Source organism: Pinus tabuliformis, chromosome 1_2 (genome assembly GCF_031772625.1).
Source record: "Pinus tabuliformis cultivar Carrire ecotype Pingquan chromosome 1_2, CPIR1, whole genome shotgun sequence".
NCBI lineage: Eukaryota > Viridiplantae > Streptophyta > Pinopsida > Pinales > Pinaceae > Pinus > Pinus tabuliformis.
This window is the reverse complement of record NC_142298.1, coordinates 233083101-233105312: the sequence shown is the minus strand read 5'-3', so window position 1 is coordinate 233105312 and position 22212 is coordinate 233083101.

Here is a 22212-nt window from a genome sequence, read left to right as displayed (position 1 = left end):
CAGTGATTGGATGGTCATTTTGTAGACACATATGACATTTTTGGCTTTTTGTACTTATCATTTTTGCAGATCATAAGGTGTCTTTCAACCTATGATCGAAGACGATGTATATTTTTTGACACACTCCTATCTATATATATATCATTATTACCGGCTTATCTTGTTTAACATATGTGATGAAATGTTTTTAAATTTACTTGCATGATTATCGTAAATGTCTGTCCAACATTCGAGAAGCAATTGCATCTGCTAATGTATTTAAAGACCTTGGAATATGCTGATATTCAATGTAATCAAATTCACGTTCCAAGAGACGCACTCTCAAAAACAACCTTAATAACACAGGATTTCTAATGGCATATACTCTATTAAGCTGTAATACAACAAGCTCAGAATCTAACCTCACTATCAAACGTCGAATTCCAAATGAAATAGATTCAGATAATAATTCAACCACTGCACTGTATTCTGCAATGTTGTTCGTTGTTTGACTGAGGCTTACCTCATGCATAGAAACTAACTCGTTAGAGGGCGAATAGATAACCCAAGCTGCGGAAGAGATATTCCGTGTACTACGACAAGCACCATCAGCAAATCCGATGTATGTTTGGAGAGGTGTCGACATCTGCAATATCAAGAGTAAAACCAAGATAAGCCAGAATAACGATGAAAAACACACTCTCTAAACTAAGCACACTATCTAAACTAACAAACATACTAGCTAGAAAGAAAACCTAACCTAACTAAAAATTCTCTATACCCACCATTTAAGCATAATACCTCTTTAGGTAAAGTCCATTTCTGGGTTTACCCAAAGAGTCCCCATCAAAATCTACCAGCTCATAAGCCCCTTTTGCTAGCTTTCGCTTTACAATGTAGGGTCCATGCCACATAGGAACGAATTTTCCAGCACCTAGCTTATCGTTAGCTTGATCATATAATAGCTCTAGGTCTTCCTCTGAAAAACATCGAGGGGTCACATTTCTATCATACTGAGCTTTCATTCGCTTCGCGTGAGTCTCGATTGCCAATGCAGCATCACGTCGAGTCTCATCTAATTTAGCTAAGTATAATAAACGCTTCTCCTCTTCGGAAGTAGCTGGAAGTAATTCGACAGCCATTTGAAGTGATGGGATTTCGCATTCAATGGGTAACACGACTTCCAAGCCATAAACTAGCTGGAAAGGAGTGAACCCTGTTGAAGTTTTCACTGAGGTTCGGTATGCCCATAGCGCTGAAAATAACATGTTGTGCCAATTCGACCGATGAATACCAATGGTTCGTCGGATCATGATAACTAGAACTTTGTTGATAGACTCAACCAAACCGTTGGCTTGTGGATAATAAGGAGTAGAGCTATCGTGTCGCAAACCAAGCTGGCTTGTAAGCTCAGTCATCATGGTGTTTCGAAAATGGCTCCCATGGTCAGTGATGATTGCTTGTGGGACACCAAACCTAGTTATAATATGATTGAATACGAAAACTGCAGCTGTTTTGCCGCTTGCGTCGAATGTAGGCATCGCCTCGGTCCATTTAGTAAAATAATCAACCGCGAGGATGATATACGCATGCCCCCCGGCCGAGTGAGGGTTACAAGTAATAAAATCGATACCCCATTTGGCGAATGGACCAACGACAATTATAGGGTGGAGAGGAGCAGGTGGTGCGCGCATCTTGCGATCAAACACTTGACAGTTGTGGCACTTCCGGATTGCAATGATACAATCTTTAAACATGGACGGCCAGAAATAGCCAGCGCGCAACACCTTCTGAGTTGTGGCATACCCAGACATATGACCGCCACATGCTCCAGAGTGACAATCATTCAAAACCCTCTCAGCCTCTTCGTGAGTTAAACAACGTCGAAAAACTAAGTCTGCCCCCCGGCGATAAAGTGTATCTCCAATAATCTTGTATTGCTGGGATTGAAACCAAATTTTTCGACGTTCCGACTTTGAAGCTTCAGGCCGAAAGGTTTGGGTTTGGAGATAGATGATTATATCCCTGTACCACGGATCTAAAGTACTGATAAGAAACAAAGATTCGTCCGCAATGGACTCCTCTGCCACATTTTCTATGTCAGCATGTGGGAAATCACACATCAATTCCGCAAAAACTAAGGATTTCTTAGACTTGGACTTTTCAAACTCCAAGTCGAACTCTTGCAGGATAACGATCCATTTAGAGTACTTGCCCCCTAGCAGTTGTTTTGTCAAAATATAAATCATAGGGTTGCAATCCGAAATAACTGTAGTTTTACGGAGAAGAATGTAGTGACGAAAACGCTGGACAGCTTGAACGGCTGCCAGGGCCAATTTCTCCACATGCGAATATTTTAGCTCAGTGGGGTTTAATGTCCTACTAAGATAATATATCACATGTTCCGCTCCGAATTCATCTTCTTGAACTAACACCATTCCAATGGTGGAATTCGAAGCTGCGAGGTATAAGAAGTAGTCCTGGTTGTAGTTGGGAGGATGCAACAACGGTGCATGGGTCAACGCGTGTTTAAGTGCATCAAAAGATTGTTGGGCAATCTCATCCCAAAAGAATTGAGCGTTCTGTTTCAACAACCGTGTAAAACCTTTAGTGACCTCGGCGTAATTTGGAATGAATTGGCGTAAAAAGTTCGCTTTCCCTTGCAAACTTTGGAGTTGGCGCAAACTCGAAGGAGGAGGCAATTTGATGATAGCTTCGACCTTCGAGGGATCGACGCGAATGCCGGCTTTTGAAACAACAAATCCCAGCAATCGACCCGTCTCTATACAGAACACACACTTGTGGGGACTCAACCGAATTCGATAATGTCGACACCTCATAAAGATTGCTCGTAAGTGGACAAGGTGATCAGCTCGATGTAAAGAATGAGCGGGCAAATCATCGAGGTACGGTTGCACAATGTGCTTGATGTCATGAAATGCATAAGACATCGCCCATTGAAAAGTGGCTCCAGCATTCTTAAGTCCAAAAGGTAATTTGCAATAAGCAAATGTCCCCCATGGACAAATGAATGTCGTTTTTGGTTGGTCGGCAGGTAGAATATTGATTTGATTATAGCCCGAAAAACCATCCATGAAGGAAAACATCTCACTTTCGGCACAATCATCAATAATTTGATCGATATAAGGCGTAGGATAGTTTTCTTTTGGACAAGCTCGATTTATATCCCTATAGTCGATACAGATTCTTATTGTTCCTTGTTTCTTGTTGACTAGAACAATATTCGATACCCAATCCGTTAACGAGATTGGATAAATGAAACCTGCTTTCAACAGCTTTTCGACTTCTGCTTTAATTGCATCCGCTTTCCGAGGGTGAATTTGATGCAACCGTTGCCGGACGGGTTTAGCGTCCGGGTAGGTCTTTATTTCATGAACAACAATGGCAGGATCGATTCCTAGCATTTCCTCGTAAGACCAGGCAAACACATCGCGGAATTCTTGGAATAGGGCCTTGTAAGTTTGGATTTCATCTTCTGTACATGAGGCACCTATATGAATGTTTTCCTCAATTCCGGGCTTCACTAAAATATCAATGGGAATAGTGCGAGAAATATTCCCTAAATTCAACTCTGAATCAGAATGTTTCGTTGGATTCTGAGTGTCTTTGACATATTCAGCGGTAAAGATAGATGAAAAATCATTTTCAAAAACATCATCCTTAGGTAAAAACGAAGATCTGTGATGGAGATCTTCCCATGGTAGATTGTCTACACTTAGGATTTCGCGAAGTTGTTCGTCAGATGACACGACTTCGGGAAATGCTATCCGTTCTAAGGTTGATGTGAAAAGTGATTCTTCACTGACCACATTCATTTGGTCGATTTGGGTTGAACGCGAGTCGGTAAAAGACATGACGGCTTCATAAGCAATTTCATATGGACTCAAAGGCATAGCATCACCGAATGAGTCTATCTCAGTTTCAGATGGGACAATCCAAGGATCATCATAAATAATGTTGTCTGATGTAATCATATGAATTGATGCAAATGAAGGGTCTGCGTTGATTGGAGGGAAAGGAAAAGTTCCCAGTAAACCGGAATCTTTAACTAAACCTATGCCAACGTCCCTATAAGGGATTGTCGTCTTACCGACATGCTGGATACTCTCTGAAGAGGCTGGGTCGGATGAAAAGTGTGACAGTTGATCAATGGTCACGATCTTACCGTTATATGGAAACTTTATTACTCTGAAGACCGATGAAACGACTGCTATCATAGCATATGACCAACTTCGACCCAAAAGAAGGTTGTAGTCTAGAGGGGCATCAACCACCTCCACATCCAGACTAACGGTTTTACCTTCTACCCCTATAGGCAATTCCTGTAGAATACCAAATGGACGGAACCCACGGCCATCAAAGGCCTTAAGGATGGTCGGGGATTGGTTCAACGAAGGAGAACCAAGCGATCTCCAACATTGAATCGACATAATACACGTAGAAGCTCCCTCATCAATCACAGTCCGATGAATAGGCCTGTTTTTGACTATCACTGGAATTTGGAAAGCCATTTGATGGGGTAGACGCAGTGTACTATTTTCTAGATCGAAGATTATCAGGTTCGGGTCCTGAACATCAACAGCTTCGATAGCCGACAAAAGTAATTTTCGTTGTGCTGGGCATGATTGCAGCACTTCTAAAGCCGACATTGCTGAGGGTGAAACAGCTAAGTCCTCAACAATGTTGTAATTCTGGGCCGCTCTCGCATGTGGATTGAAAGCAGACCTTTGAAGTACACCCTTGGCGGGCGGTTTGATTACTAAGTCCGGGTTAGGTTTTTCGATCTGTAGTGGATCGGAACCAGGAGCTGAGGTTGATGGGTTAGAATGAGAAGATTCTGCTTCCTTACCATCAACAGGATTCTTACTACCATAATCTTGCGATCGAGTCGCAATCCTCACATGAGACATCATCAAAATGGGTTCTTCACTAGCAGTTGAGGAAGAACCTATCATCTTACTTTCCTGCTTTGGAAATGGATCTTTTAACACAGCAGGAGTGGGAGAACCTTTGACTATTTTCACAACCTCGGCCCGATGAGGGCAATCTCTCGTAAAATGATCCTCTTCACAAATAAGACAAGGATATCGAGGTTTGCGCTTTTCGTCATTGGTTTCCGACTTTTCTGTTTTCTCCTTCGGAGCCTTGTCTGCTTTAGCCTTCTTCTTTCCTTTCTTCTTTCCACCGTTTTTTGATTTGGCCGTAGATGACTCTACAGTGTGAATATCGGCGGAAAGTTCAGGAGAAGACTCTCTTGTCGGGGAATCGGGCAAAGTGATTATAGGAGTAGTTGAAGCCTTGGAAGACTTCTTCTTGCTCTTTGTATTCACGATACCAATCATACCATCAGCGGCATGAGATCCCGAAGGAGCAGCAGCGATTTGATTCGACTTTGGAAGATCTGGAATCTTCTCGTGTAACGTACCCGACTGAGTGTAAACTAAGTCAAGGTACTGTGCCTAAGCAATGACTTGCTCCTCAGTAACTACTCCGGCCTTAGCTACATCTTCAGTAATCTTCGGTAATAATGATTTAACAAACCATTCAGCTAAGATTTGGTCCGGAATAAAAACTTTCACTAACCTTCTTCGACGTCTCCACTCATGAATGTGATCAGAAATATACGTGGACGTCGATTGTTTTAGTGAAGTTAATAACTCCGTGCCATTATCGTATCTGACCGGCAAATGAAAGTGAGTTAAGAACGAGGTAGCTAACTGGCTGAAATTGTAAAAAGAGGCCCGTGGTAACTCAATGTACCACTTGGCCACGAGACCAATGAGTGTACGCTGGAAAAGACGTAAGCAGATCGAATCATCCGAGATAGAATTTGAAGCACACCAGAGGTGGTAAGTCATCACATGATTGGACGGATCCTCTCCAGACTTACCTTCAAACTTGGGTATATCACTGGGCAACTTATTTGGCATTGGCAGCCAGAACGGAAGATATTGAATTGGATCGTTCGTTAGGCGCGTCAAGTCTGGTAAATCCAAAGTTGCGATAAATGGTAACTGCCGGTTAGGATCTCTAAAACTCTGGGTCACAAGACCAGTCCCAGGAGGAGGATATCCAGGATAACTAGGAACAGGAGTCGCATTAAGGATATTATATCCTCCTGAAAAACCAGGATTAACCGGACCGTACTGGGGTTGTTGAGGTTGTTGATAAGTGTACCCAGGATACAGTTGATACTGGTAAACCGGCTGTTGGACAGCTTGCCCATGTTGGTACTGTCCCTGGTACGGTTGTTGAAAAAATTGAGGTTGAGTAGTGACAACCGTACTTATACCAGGCTGACCTGTAGGCATCTGGACCGTGGTTTGAATCGTAGATCCAGACAACGGTAAAGATGTCTGAGGAGTGGTTACAGAGACAGTAGAAACCGGAGCTGTCGATACTCCAGAAGCAATTGCAGCAGATGTAGCGGTAGTTGCAACAGCCGTTTGAGATGGAGTACTAGGTGCTATTGGCGGCTGAGTAACTACCGAAGTTACAGAAGTTTGAACATTTTACTGGACAGGTTGCGGTTGCTGGGGTGGACCAGAAACTACGGGTTGTCCAGCTTGAGGTACCAACTGTATACTTGGCTGCAACACCTGTTGACCCTATGATGGATCCCACACTAACATTCCGGGGTATTGACCCGTAACAGGTTGAGGATACTGAGATCCATAACCGGATTGAGGATAGGATTGATAATTGAAAGGTGCAGTTCCCATACCTTGAATATATGACTGACCTTGAGGTGGTTGATAACCTTGACCCGAGTATTGACCTTGAGGTTGATAACCTTGAGGTAAATACGGATACTGGGGTTGACCTTGACCTTGAGGTTGATACCCTTGAGGTTGATACCCTTGGGGTTGATACCCTTGAGGTAAATATTGATACTGAGGTTGACCCTGGGGTACATATTGAGGCTGGGGTTGACCTTGAGGCATGTATTGCACCATAGGTACATACTGACCTTGAGGTTGCCCCCCAGACACGATTTGTGTACCTTGAGGTTGCCCCCGAGGCATTAACTGAGGCTACCCCCCAGGCGGTAATTGGCCACCTTGAGGTTGGGAAACGGGAACTAAACCTGACATCATGTAAATGTCTCCTACACCCAATGGTATATTACCATTGTTTCCAGCTAATAACCCATGATCAATGGGTTGAGGAGATGCCCCCGCAAAGGTACCAGAAAGTGATTGATACCTGGTGGGAACAGAAGGACCGCCGTGTAAGAAAGATTCAGGAGTTTGAGTAAACACAGACGACTGACCAGACATATTTACAGGAGTATAAATACCTCCAGGTGGAAAGGGAGTGCGAGGTGTAGAAAAACCTACCCCTGAGTTGTCTAAATAATTGGTTAACGAAAGGTACCAAGTAGTACTTCTAGGAGGACTGTAAAAGATAGATTCACGCTCCCTGAGGTCAATAGTAAGCTGATCTTCAAGGTTAGAGACGCCTATTTCTTCCTCTGGAGCAAGTTCTTCGATAACAATCAGACCAGTAGGAAGATTTTCGGTGATAACTCGTTCTACTCTTGGTGAATCTGGAACACTAGAAGTCGGAGTAACAGGTTCAGATATTTCAGGTTCTGCACCTGTATCACTAGTAGACGAAAAACTACCAACAAGTTTAGAAACTGTAACAGCTTCGGGATTATAACCTGTCTCTAGACTTTGGTAATCTGAATGGACTACCAAGGAAGATTCTCCTTCTTCAGGTGAACCTACTCTACTGCCACTAGGAGGAGTTACAAGGACCTTTAAACCTTCTAGATTACTGGGGTCGTCTCGAGGAGGTTCACCCCGAAGTCTACGGGATATTCTCAACAATTCGGCCACAGAAACAACTTCAGGAGACTGGCCCCGAAGTCTACGGGACTGTCTCGGTAATTCCGCCACAGTTAAAAACTTTTAACTACTACACACGAAAACAAAGTAAAATTTCAAATCAAAACCACCTAAAGTCTCTAAAGAACCAAACAAATTTGAATCACACGCCTAAAGAATCTAGGGCGTCAAACCAAGCACAAACAGTAGCCTTCCAGACCGAAAACGCTAGTTGGAGATGAAACCCAACATCGCCGGATTCAGTACAGAAGTGGCGGGTGGAACAGTTACCCCAGCAACCTGCTTAATGAATAGACCGGCACAAGTTCCTCCACTTTAACCATCTCGAGTGAAGTGAACCCCCCGGAAAATCCAAGTGAGTCTAGCCGACGTCTGCTCCAGGTACAGTGGGATCTTCCCTCCACCGTCACCTCGGTAGAATCCTAAAGATAATGGTCACTAAGGTTACCAACCGCAACAAATGCACCTGGGGGAATAGTCTACACTCCGACAGCACGCAAGGGCAGAGTATCAAGCTCAATCCCCTTGCTGGTTCCTTGACAATAATCCAAGGTTTACCGACAAGTGACCCCTGGCTCCTCGACAATGGTTAATCCGAGGTTTACCGTTTGTAATACGTGCGTGTCTGGCGTCGTTCCCAACGAGGGGGGATTGATCCCCTCACTGGTTCGGACACGAGCTCGTGCTTCTCCTTTAAGAGGAGCTTTCCCAGAGTACAAATGAGACAATTGGATTTATTCTATCACAAGATAAGCTACTTGTTTGGTTTTGTTGTCTTGGAGAGTTAATTACTCTCCTACTCCAAGACACTAGCCTGATCTAAATTAGTGTTTCAGAGCCCTAGTAAATAAAAGTTACTACGTTGATTTTACTTTAAGAGTTAATTTTATGGTTTTTCTTAAAGACAAAAGGTAGCGGAAGTGAAACCAATGGTGTGTAGACTCGACTCAAACCACTACAAAGATGCACCTAAGATGATTTACGCTACTTTTCTCTTTCAATGAAATTCCTAACTAAGAGAGTTGAGAGATGCAAATTTTATAGAAAACAACTTTCTTAGTAAAGACAATCAAAGAAACAATTCTCTTTATCTTTTCAAGCATACAAACATGACCACTCCTTACGTGCACGAAAAACTCTTTTTATTTCAAAACTCTTCAAAGCTACTTGAAACAAGACTTTTCAAAGGAGATGTTTTTGTATTTTCTCTTATTTAATAAAGCATATAAATCTATTTTAACGAAAATCAATCTCAAAAGCTATAAAATCTATGAAAACTTGACTCACAAGCAAATCAAAAGAAATTTACTCTAAGCAAACCTAACGAGGAAAAAGCCTACAAAGATGATTCTAGGTTGTTTTACTTGACCACAATCAAGTCAAGGACTAGCTAATGCAGAATCAAAAGACCAGTCAAAACAAAACTCAAATCTTTTTGTTCTTTTTGTAAAATGGAATTCAATACTCAATCAACAAGTACTTCGAAATTTGCCAAAGAGACCACTCAAAGGTAAGTTGCTCTCACAGGTAGACTTTATGACAGGTCTGACTTCTACGAATGCTGACAAAACCAGAGAGATCTAAGGCTTGACAACTTCTACCGCCAAAGTCACTACAAGACCTACTCAAAAATCAAACCCTAGGGATTAAACTTCTATGAAATCCACTAAAACACTCAATGCTATCGAAACAAGTTCAGGTGAAGATCTTTGACAAGAGACTAATGGATCTGGGCAGTAAAAACTAAGAAAAAGCAAAATCTAAGAGAAAAAATGCAAAAAATGGAAATTTCTTAATTTTTAGCAGGGGACGCAGGCAACCAGTTAAGCCAGGTGCGGGCCCGCTCTGTGCACACAGCAACAGTGCGTACAAGTACGCACTGTGCAATACTTAGAGGGTGCGTCCTACTGAAAAAACCAAGAAAAACTAAATTGAATCTAACCCTAAGCTAACCCACCCAAAAACAAAGTCACAGAGCCAAAAACCAAAAAATAAATGACTTTTATCAGATCAAAGTTGCATACAAAGGAAAAGACTTTCACATCAATGGAATCCCCAGTGGAGTCACCAATTTCTCAGGCGGAAAGAGTCGATAGTGCGGACACAACCAACCTCCCTAGGAGCCTAAGACTCTCTAGTGACAAACAAGACAAACAAGAGCAATCCTTCTCTAAACATGCATTTACTATATAAGAAATCAAGTGTTTAGATCCTACTTGTAATCCAACGCTGTTGTAGCAGTCCAGCCTCACTGATCCGGATGAGCTCCTCCTTCACTTTGAAACCTGCATTCACTAACAATCAAACGATTAAATAGCACTTGATAATCTCATAGAATAAAACATATTTAACACATAGACCAAGGAGTACATGAAACAACTCATAAATAACAAGTTATTGAGAAGAATGGACTCATTTGCATTAATAAGAAACAAAATGAACAATTACAACTTGAGCCTTGGTGTTGTGCAAGTCCCTCCCAGGGTCCATCAAGAGTTCTCCTTTACTTTGACAAAGCTCACCCACTTCCAAATAGAACAAGCAAAGATGGCAATCTCTCCTCACAAGCTTCTAAATGGGAGTCCTAATTCCAGCAGCATCTACCCTTAGAAATGTATAGCTTCCAACCTCCCCTCCTTCTGGCCCAATGCCTGTATTTATAGTGGTCTAGAGGAAGTTATTCAGGTCCACCATCAATGGGATAATCCCCTCTTTGGATGGGATAGCTCCCTCATTGATGGGATAAGTTCCTCTTTGGTAGGGGTACATGAACCATCTGGAGGCGCTCAATACACGTCGAACAACCTTCTAGAATGCTCTAGAAATGACCACAAGTAACTTTTTAAAGATGAAACTTGCGCATTTTGACCATTACAGGGGGACGCACCTGCCCCTTTACATACAGAGCGTACAAGTACGCAGCTTTTGTGAACATTGGGTGCATACCCGCAGGTAAGGTTGAGAGAACCTGCGTACCCAGAGATAAATACATTTATAAAGACTTTCTCTCTTTTTGGAGTTTGACATGGAGAGCAGAGGCATAAGACTTGCCCAGGAGGATAGCATGACTGTTGATAGAGCCATACTAATTGTAAATAGCCATGGTGACATTTTTTAGTGTAACAGGAAGGGGCCTCGCTTTCGACAGCAGCACAGGTACCAGAGAGAGGCAAACAACCCAAGATTGATGAGGGGCCATCAGGTGTTCCAGGCATAGATGTTGTTGACCTTGATATCATTTCTCCTAGCCTAGAGTCAAAGGAGATCATCCAACAACTAAGCGCTGAAAATGACTTGTTGCAGCAAAAGTTGGAGATGGAAAATTGGACAATTACTTATTTAGAGCAACACAACAAGCAATTAGAGGATGAACACTCTCTTGATGAGTTGCGGAGGATCCGAGAAGACCGGAACTTGGCTCGCAAGAGACCCGGTGATTTGACACCTAAGGAGCAAAGCTCTATGCTCATTCAGGTGAATACACATTTAGAGAGGTTGATAGCAAAGGAAAACAGGGAAAATGACATGCTCCGACACATGAAGAATCACTATTGGGCTCGAATGCATGTGTGTAAAGCAAGAATGAAGGTACTCAAAGGGCGGTTGGCCAAGGCACTAAAACGGAGAAAAAGGCCTGATCCCCTTCATATTTTGGCTAAGGATTCCTTGAAGGAGCATGGCACTAAATGACACACCTTTAGCTCAAATTTCAGAGAATTTGGAGCAATTTTGGTCATTTTTGAAATTTTTTTTGGTCAAAAAACAGGTTTTTGCCCTCAACGCGTAGTGTGCCGTGCGCTACCCTGAAGATGGGGAAGTCCATTTCTCAAAAACTCAGCATTTCGGGATTTTTCATGACAAATTACACTTTCTCAGAAATTGCCAAGACATTTCATCAGGTTTTGAGCCCTCAGAAGGTCAAAAAACATGCAAAAAATGACTTTCTGCCACCTTTTGGACACACAGGAAGAAGTCTTGGGAGCTTGCAATTTTGGAAGGGCAAATGACCACGAAATTCAGAAATTCCACGTGGGCTAGAAATTAGACATCTAGACCTTTCCAACAAGCCTACTTGTACCTAATTTGGATGCCGGGAAGTGCCTCAAACGTCGGCTCAAAGGTGCGCTACGTGTAGAGAATTGGGGCGCTACGCATCAGGGAAATTTGCCAGATTTTCACCTACAGCTCAGCAAAACGCAGATTTGACTAGTTTTTACTTTTTGGAGTGATTTTTCATCCTCCTTGATGTAATTGATGTAATTTTATGATGTCATGGCACTTATTTATCTCTTCTAGAAGATTCATTCATAAAAAGTAAAAAATTTAATGAATGAATTGGTTCCCTAGCTTATAGAGGCAAGTTGTTTTGAATGCCTAGATTTTAGTGCTCAGTTTAGAATTGGTTGAAACAGCTCCTAGAAGGATGAGCTCGACCCCTAGAGGCAAGGAAAGGTGTTAGCTTGCCTATATTATGTATTTTCTTAGTCATTTTCATGGTTGGACTCTTGAGGGATAAGCTTAGACTGTATTACTCTTTGTATCTCTGCAATTTTGGCAAAGGAAAGACCAGGGTTTTGCAGCACTATTTGGGATTCCTGTGGTTATTTGTGTTGATGGTGTGCTTCTCTCATGTACTTTTAAGTGTGTTATGTGTATCATTTTCCAACTTCTCTTTTCTGCACATTAAGTAAATGAAGTGTTAAGGTAGAATTCATAATTTATATGCTCTGCCTTTAAGTTTGCTTAATATCTATGTTTTCCTCTATCTAAAGAGAATTCTCGAAAGTTTCTTGCTCTCTTTAGCTCCTCACCAGTCATTTCTATCCATTCACTTAATTCAAAGGCATCAAGACAATCTCCTACCTTGCCCCAAAAAGACCTTTGCAAAAACTGTGTCTCATCCCCGCACCCAAAATTGTTGTGCTCAATTTTCCACCAAAACTCTAAAAATTTAAAATCAAACTTTCCCTATCAGTTTACTAGCCTAAAATCAGTGTTCTTAATTGGTCATCTCCGCCCTTTGAAGACCTTTCACTGAGATAGACCAGGATAGAGCCCTCTCCTACCCCGTAGGGCTAGCTACGAGGCTAAGTGGTTTGATGTTGCCTTGGATTTTGTCCTTTTCAGCCTGAGGCCAAATTCAAGCGCTAACAACATCCACGCAAATCATTAAACTTGATCGGACATTGGTACTAGCCATTGGTGAACTAAAATACATGATCATCCAACTACCCCATGACACTCGAGTCCACCAGTGCATTAGCATAGTTGTTATGGACATACTAGAAACATATGGTCTGTTTCTCAGCAGAGACTGGTCCAGCAGGCTAGATGGATACTTTTCCACAGACTAGTCTCACATGTGGCTTTCGTACAAGGACAAATGTAGCCAAATTCGGGTGTTATCGAAGAGGTATATGAAATAGAATGTCACTCCTTTTAATGGCGAGAACGAACCATTGTCTTTCACAGAACTTATGTTTGGAAATTGTGTCCTCAAAAAGACATTGGAGTGTCATCCTACACGACCTACTCCACCCTCATAAGACAAGCAATTAGGACTCCTTCCTCGCTCAACTGATGATAATGAAACTTGTATAGTTTTTTTCTTATAGTAGCAGTAGTAGCAACAATGGTAGTATCAATAGTATCATCATGCCAAATGGTCCATGTACAGACAATATTTGGGCCATCAATCTTGAAAAATTAGGATCACATGATGGCTCAAGGAATGAGTGTATCTTAGTCATCCAAAACAATGAACCATGCGTTATTTCAAGTTTTTTGAAGTCTGAAGTCAAAAACCATGATGTTGAAGCACTTGCGTTGAACACATGAAGGAACAACACCATGGAAGATAAAAGAAACCTGGGAACCCACCATGATTTGAATATGGACAATCTCGGTACAAGTTACACACCACAGCAACAACCAATTGTTGACCACTTGATCGAGAAATATTGAGATGGGTCTACACAAGTAGATGATAACCTGAGTATCCATTGCATGTGAGCAATCCAACATGAGATTCTAGGTAAAGGAGGAGACAAGCCATTGCAGCAAAGAACAGGTAACACATACATGTTGTTTGTCCTCCTTTTGCCGAAAAGATAGACTAACACTTTAAGTGTTTGGATTACTTGCAAAGTTCATCATCATACTTGGTTTTCTAATTTAAATCCTACACGTAATAAATCTGGGAAGATCCACTTACACATTGAATTTAGAAACATAAATCCTTCCCGAAATATTAAAAAAAAAAAGCTACCTTGTGCCATCATCCAAGCCCATGTTGCACACAGTGCCTGAAACAGTGGTATTGTCTCCACTTGTAGGTCTTCTAGAATGCCACCAAGTTCCGATAGCAGATCCTGGTGGACCGGAACTAGTCCACGAGAAACTTGGCTCACACATGTATCATTTGCAATCCTTGATGCGAGGATTGATAATATTCCTATCAATGGCCAACTCCTCAAACACTAGTTTCAATAGGTCAGGCCGCGCCCATGCCATGTGCATAGTCTACTTGCTGCTTGTTGTTTCATTTGGTTTGTTTTTCTTATTATATTTTTTTTTCACTTTGTTTGATTCTTCTTACTATTTTTGTCCACGTTTATTTTGTTTGTTTGATATATAACTATTTTTGTTTCCGAAAAAAAGTGCTTCCAACTACCACGTTCTGGCTTTTGAATAGAGTATGTGGATGAAATTTTAAGAGACTTGTGACACTGCAGCACTTGGCCCGTCTTGTGTTCATTTTCTCTATGCTTGGTTACAACCTTTGGTTGATGAAATCCTAATGGAAAATATGAACCATCTGTATGGGAAGCTTTGTTCCAACCATGAACCTATGTCCACACTGGGAAGCCCCATGCTTGTACTCAGCTTTCTGCTCTATGTTTTTAAGCTAATCCAACTAGTAGAAATGGAGAAGGGTAAAAATATAAATGAGAAAACCTATGTCAGAGGTCATACATGCTTCTCTGAAGGAAAAACTCAGTAAGTTTGGATCCCTCTTACATCCCAAAAATAAATAAGTGCTTATGCACAATTCTTTTAAAAAATACAAAGGTGAAAGAAGAGAAAGGTTTCCTGCGCAGAGAGGTGAAGCATGCAACTCCACCGGGGTACTGACCAGTCTCGCTAGTAGTGGAGCAATGTTTGTGTCCCTACATGACTCCGCTGGGGTATTGTCAAGTCCTGCTGGCAGTGGAGCAACACCAAAGATGAAAACTTATACTTTGAAAATCTTCAACTCATGAACTAAACTACCCTTCCTGGATTCGAAACACTAAGATCTAGGTCGAACTTTTGATTGGGTTTGACTCAGTTGGAAAAGGGTGAACCACGTATGTCCATGGGGTAAGTGAGGAAATTGAAGTATCCTGCATAGTGATTCAATACTCCCCAAAATACCAAGGCCCTGTGCCAGAAATGAACCAAAACAGAGAAGTTCGAGTTCTACCAGTGTGTCACCAAGTGTTGTAGCAGCTACAACTACCCTCCAAAATTTTGACCTGCACCAATTTAGGAGCCTCCCGTGAAGAGTTTCACTTGATGACTGCACGTGCTCAGGTTCACTCAGTGATCGCATGTGAGTCTTTACATTCACCTTACTTGTTTATTGCATTCAAGTCCCTGCATGTTGATGTCTAAGTCATGCTTGTGACTATGTTTTGGTTATGCTCAAAGTATTTGATTCGTATGTGTTTGTTGTGTTCTCCATGAAATCATATGTCGCACTCACACACAGAGTCACATTCACTATCATGCAATCATCATCTCGATAATGAATGATCAATCACAAGTGTGCACTTGTCACTTGCACCATCGATCAATCATGTTGAGCATGTGTGTCTAGATGATTTAGTCGTTTCGTCGTCGAGTCATACGAGTGTGTGTTCATATGATCACCTACAAATCTTCCAACTTTTCACACACTTAGTCATTTTCTTTTGAAGTTCTGACAACCAAACTCCTCACTGACATCCAAACCATCACCCTACATTCGACTCAATCAACTGTCAAGAAAAACAACAAATAACCCAATCAATTCTCATGTTGGCCATCCAGAAAGTCAACTAATTGTTCATCTAAAAAATTGCATAGTGCTTATGAGTAGGCCTTTCACTACCCATAAGTCATCTCAGCTCAAAAATTGCACAAATATGATTATAAAGTTGGCCTCCCAGCCTTATTGTAGCTTTTCCCACCCAATATCTCCTAGTAGCAGACTGCCTGTTACCTCCAGGAATTGCACAGTTTCTACTGCCAGTGACTGAGCATCCAACTGGCAGTTCCCTCTGGGAATTGTGAAGTTTTGGCTGCTAATGACCCCAACAACCAACTAGCAGTTCCCTCTAGTAATTATGCAGTTCTGGCTACTAGTGACCTAGCAGCCAACTGGGAGTTCCCTTTGGGAATTGCGCAGTTCTGGCTGCCAGATTCCCTAGAAATTCCCCATAAAAACTGTGCAATCCTTGCCTGCTGACCTTTCATGCAGCCTAGCCTGTTCCTCTAGAAAATTGCACAAAACTAGTTGTCCAGCCCCTATTGACTATTTGTTCTGGAAAATGCGAAGAGCATGCCTGCATTGCCCTCGTGTAGCCCAGACTGTCCCTCCCAAAATTTGTGCAATTTTTCCTCCCAACAGAGCTAGACCTTGCGACAGTCAGTGTCAACTCAGATTGTCTGTCTCCATCTCTCAGTGACTCTTGCGTATTTTTCATCAGCAGTTGTCCAGAGCCATCATCCCACATCACAGCCCTGCTGCCTCTCTTGGTCACCTGCATCTAAATGATCATGTTTCATGGTAGACTAGGAGGTTTTGGATTTGATGTCGTCTTGTCATGAGTGACTACAGGTACAGGTACACCAAAAAACATGTCAAGATGACGAATGTGATGAATAAAGGGAGCACATGCAAATGGATAGGTTCACCAATGGACGAATGAATGAAGCATGGCAAGCGGACGAACGCAGCGAATATGCACCTTCATGAATAAGTAAGCCTGTCAAGCCTCCCAACATGAAAGCAAGGAACAACATGCTAAAACTTCATCAAGCGAACCAAGTACTATCGAAGACTCCATGCACTTTGCCATGCAGAGGTGAAGCTATGATACACCATGAAGACATCCATCACTCAGTAGCACTGTAGCTCAACATGTACTCCGACAGTAGCACAAATGTACCAGCATTGTCATGTCAAGTCATGTCGAGTCAAGTCATGAGTCATGTTGTCCACATATCCACTATGGGCTTGTTGTCAATCAACGTGATGTAATGTGGAAGTCCAAGAGACCCACTTGTTGAACATGGAGTCATGTAAGTCAAAAATTCATGGAAGTTGAATGGTCATCACAGTAGTCGAACAACCATAAGGGTCAGTTTCACCCTTGGTTATAAACACCCCACTCATTTGTACATGAAGGGAATTTTCACCTCAAATCCTCCCATATAGCCAAGAGAGTCTGTAATCTTTTCTTTGATTAAGTAGTGGCTCCAATGCCCCGCTGATGAGGTTAGTGATGTATGGTGTAATGATGTGTCTTGGAACTTTCGCTTAATTCAAAAGCCTGTTAATAGGCCAACACATTTTCACACATGTATTGTATTTGTTTTAAGACTGATCTTTAACACTTGTAATGCATGTTGCTTTAACCTATGTTCTACATCTGAACTGATTCATTTGTTGTAATGCATAATCTATTAGTGGAAATGTGTTGTATGTTGGCATTATGACTCAGGTTTGATGCTATGGCACATGTGTTGTCCTTGATGGCAACTCTCTCAAGTGGAAAATCACTATACAGGCTCTCAAAATAATAGAAAATGAGATACCCGCAGGTGCACCTAACAAAAGCTGCGGACTCGTAGGTGCCCCAAACAGGAAGTGCGGACATACCCGCAGGTTCTCCGAACAAAAGGTGCAGATGTCAAATTCACTCACTTCAATGCAGAAAATCATGTGCACATGGGAAATTTTATGATTGATCCATGGTATTTAGTATGAAATTTTTGATCCTATGGTTTTGGTCCGTGGTATTGCATTCAAAAGAGTTGAACCCAAGTATTGAGTCCTTGGTATTGTTTCTCAATGGTTTTGGTCCATGGTTTGAGAAAGGCCTAGACTATAAAAAGGGAAGGAGATCATTTGGCCCAGACACTTGTGAATATTGAATATCTTAAGACCTGAAATTTTGGTGATCAATTTGTGAAGCTAGATCTAGATCAAGGAGAAAACCGTGAATTATAAGGCGGATCTACTGATAAGTCGAGGTCTCTTTGGCGCATGATTAGATCAGTGAATTCGACAGACTGGGTTACAATTGAGGACTGATAAAGTGTTTATATCCAGAGGTCCGCACGCGAGAAACAACGCAGGTGTGGAGGCATGCAGGCCAGTAGACAGAGTAGGTGCGGAGGTCCGCACACCAGTAGACGGCGTAGGTGCAGAGGCACGCACTCCAGTAGACAGATCAAATGCGTAGGTGCGCAGTCCAGCAGACGGCACTGGTGTGGAGGTACGCAGTCCTGCAGATAAAGAAGGTGCGAAGGTTCGTAGTCCAGTAGACGGATCAAGTGTATAGGTGTGCAATCCAACAGACGGATCATGTGCAAAGGTGTGCTGTCGAGTAGACGGAGCAGGTGCAGAGCTGCGCAGGCTAGACATAGCAGAAGTGCGGATATCCGCAGCTTACTATTGGTGAAGTTGTGAACTTTTCTTGAAATATTTGTTGGCTGCCTTTTTTCTATTGCTGCAGAGTTCTGGGTTTAGATTATTGGTATTTCTTTTCTGGTTGCTGCATTCTGAGAAGCTATTGGTTGATTCATTAGTTGATTGTAAAAGGAGTTTGGTTGATTCACATGTACTTGATGATTATTTGATGTTCATGGATCCAGTTTGAAAATTGATGAAACATGGTCACTAGAAGAAAAGAAGTAGGTCAACACCTACGTACTAGTAGCTCAGCTAGTACAAGAGCTAAGGGGGTTGTAGCTCCCTTCCAGGAGAGTCTAGAAAATGAGAGAGGTTTGTAGCTCTCTGCAGGTTACAGCCTACGTACTGGTAAAGGACTGCACCAGTACATAATCATTGTAAAAAGAAGTTTCTAATTGAAAGAAGATAGAGACATATTGCAGCAGGTGGCTTTCACCCACATTGGGTTTCCACCTTATATCTGGTGCTCTTTGGTGTGACTATCTATTTTTCTTGTTCTTGTTCATTATTATATGGTACTGACATACAAATTAATGGCCGACATCTGAAGAATAAATTAAATTATAAATCTGGAAGGTATAGTGAAAAGAATTTGATAATACTGATTCACCCCCCTCTTAGTATTATTTACAACAATTGGTATCATAGCAGGTCCTTCAAAAGAAGCTTGATCACTTGAAGGAAGATTTATCATCATGAGCAACTATGAGAGAGAAGCATCTATCAGGCCACCAATTTTTGATGGGACAAACTTTGTATATTGGAAGGTAAGAGTCACTGCCTATCTTCAATCTCTTGGTACAGAAGTCTGGGATATTATAGATACAAGGTATAATTTTTCGTCAGCAACACCTACAGATCCGGCTGGTAAGAAGAAATATGAAACAAATGCAAAGGATGTCAATACTCTATTAGGATGTCTATCACAATCAGAATTCGTCAAGGTTATGCAGTATAAATCCACAAAATAAATATGGGACAAGATTGTTCTGAGCTATGAAGGAGATGAACAGGTAAAACGAGAAAAAATTCAAACCCTTAGAATTCAGTATTAAAATCTCATAATGCACAATGATGAAAGTGTGGCTAACTATTTCCTTCATGTAGATGAGATTGTTAATTATATGAAAAATTTGGGTGAAGAAATAAAAGAGGTTGTTGTGGTTGAAAAAGTTCTAAGATCTTTGTCCCCTATGTTTGAATCAAAAGTTTCTGCAATAGAAGAAAAGGAGAATCTACAGAACCTTACCATGTCACAGCTGCACGGAATTCTAACTGCTTACGAAATGAGGAAAGGAGGACCATCAGACAGGAGAGAAGCTGCATTCAAGGCTTTAGGCAAAGGAGATTACTATGAGTCAGGACATCTATCAGAAGAAGAAGAAGAATCAAATTTTTCCAAGAACCTTCAACAAGGTGCTGGAAGATTCAGAGGTAAGTTACCTTTCAAATGCTTTGCTTGTGGAAGAGTCAGTCACTATGCTGCAAAGTGTCCTCATAAAGATAAGGTTGATAAAGGTAAGGAAGATGTTAGATGGAACAAGAAACAGAATGTAAACAAGAAAAGCTATTACACTCATGAAGACAGTTATGGACTTTCAAATAGTGATGAAGATGAACAAGGTAACAATTATAGACTTTTAATGGATTTTGAAGATGATGATTTCATGGATGCTATCGATGAAGAAGGTCTGTATGAAGAGATTTCTAAACTCAAAATTTGTTTAGAAGAGAAAAATATGATTATTGATACTCTGTAGTTCCAACTGGCTAAAAAAGAAAAACTTCATGAAAAATTAGAATGTGAAATTGTTGGTCTTAGAAAAGAGATTGAGAAAAAAAAAGCTCTTAACCTTAGAATTGTTAAAGGATTTGAAACTCTGGATGAGATTATCAATGTGCAGCGTTCTCCACTAATCAAGACAGGTCTGCGATATAATGAAGAAGCATCTCAAGCATCCACCTCCAAAAGTTATCTTGATGCAACAAGGAGGAGCGAGCAAAGGCCTAATAGAAATCATCAGGTAAATCAGGGACAATTTACCTCAAGAATGAACAAAGAATATCAGGTAAATCGAGGGCAATCTACTTTAAGGACAAACAAAAGCTACAACCAGCCACAGGTAAAACCTTCTCAATTTTCCTCAAGAATGGATGTCAATAGGAACTACAATCATTTGGCTGGTAGATTTGATAATCACGGGAGTTTCTTCAATGGCCAATGTTTTTCTTGTCATAACTTTGGTCACAAAGCAGCTCAATGTGTTGCATATAAGACAATCAAGACTAGATAATCTCATAAACAGAGGAGTATGGCTGGGATCATGAAAAGGACCTACAATAACTTCTCTGCTCTTGAAAATGAAATAGAATTTTCTATTTGTAACAATTTCGGTCATGAAGATTTTGAATGCAGGAGCAGGTTTCGGCAGACAACTCAGAAGGAGCAAGCCTCAAGTGCCAAATCATGGAGAATAAAAGAACCACAACCAGAAAGATGTGGTATAGCCTTATATGCGGAAGGGCAGGAAAATCAATGGTACATCGACAGTGGATGTTTGAAACATATGACAGGTGATAAAGAAAAACTTCAGTCATATAGTGCCTTAGAGAAGGAGAAGAAGGTCTCTTTTGGAAATGACACCCCTACTCTCATAAAAGGTAAAGGTTCTGTTCAGTTCAAAGAAAGGGTAAAAGCTAGAAATGTCATGTATGTTGATGGCTTAAAGCATAATCTATTAAGTGTCAGTCAGATGTGTGATCAAGGAACTGAGGTAATATTTCAATCAAATGGATGTAGTGTTCATGATCTTGATACAGGAAAAACAGTGATCAAAGGCGTAAGAACTCCAAATAATTTATACATATTCAAAGAAGGACAACATCAATTCTATCTAAGCAAGAATGATGAACATTAGCTATGGCACAGAAGATTGGGGCATCTTAGCTTCTCCCAGATAAGGAAAGCATGCAAATACCAGGTAGTTCGTGGTCTTCCAGACATCAGAATTCCAGACAATACAATATGCAAATCATGTCAGTTTGGTAAGAAAACCAGAACTAACTTCCCTAAGAAGGAAGGATCAGCTAGTAGGCCACTTGAACTTGTCCATACTGATGTATGTGGTCCATCTAGGAAAAGGTCACCTCGAGGAGAAGAATATTTCATATTGTTCATTGACGAATTTTCCAGGATGTGTTGGATAGGACTTATGAAGCACAAAGACAAAGCCTTTGAAAAGTTCAAATCATTCAAAGCCTTGGTGGAGAATGAATCAGATCACAAAATCAAATGCCTCAGGTCTGATAGAGGTGGGGAGTTTACCTCGAATGAATTTTTTGATTTTTGTGAAGAACATGGAATAAGAATGGAATTCTCTACAGCTAGGACTCCTCAGCAAAATGGAGTAGTGGAAAGGATGAACAGAATGGTTCAACAAATGGCTCTTGCTATGCTTGATGAGTCTGGAACTCCCACAACCTTTTGGGGTGAAGCCACATTTTCTGCAGTTGTTATTCTCAACAAGACAAATATCTGGGTGAACAGCACTCAAACTCCTCATGAGCTCTGGTATGGTGAGACTCCTTCGGTAAAACATTTCAAAATTTTTGGAAGCAAATGCTATATTAATAATA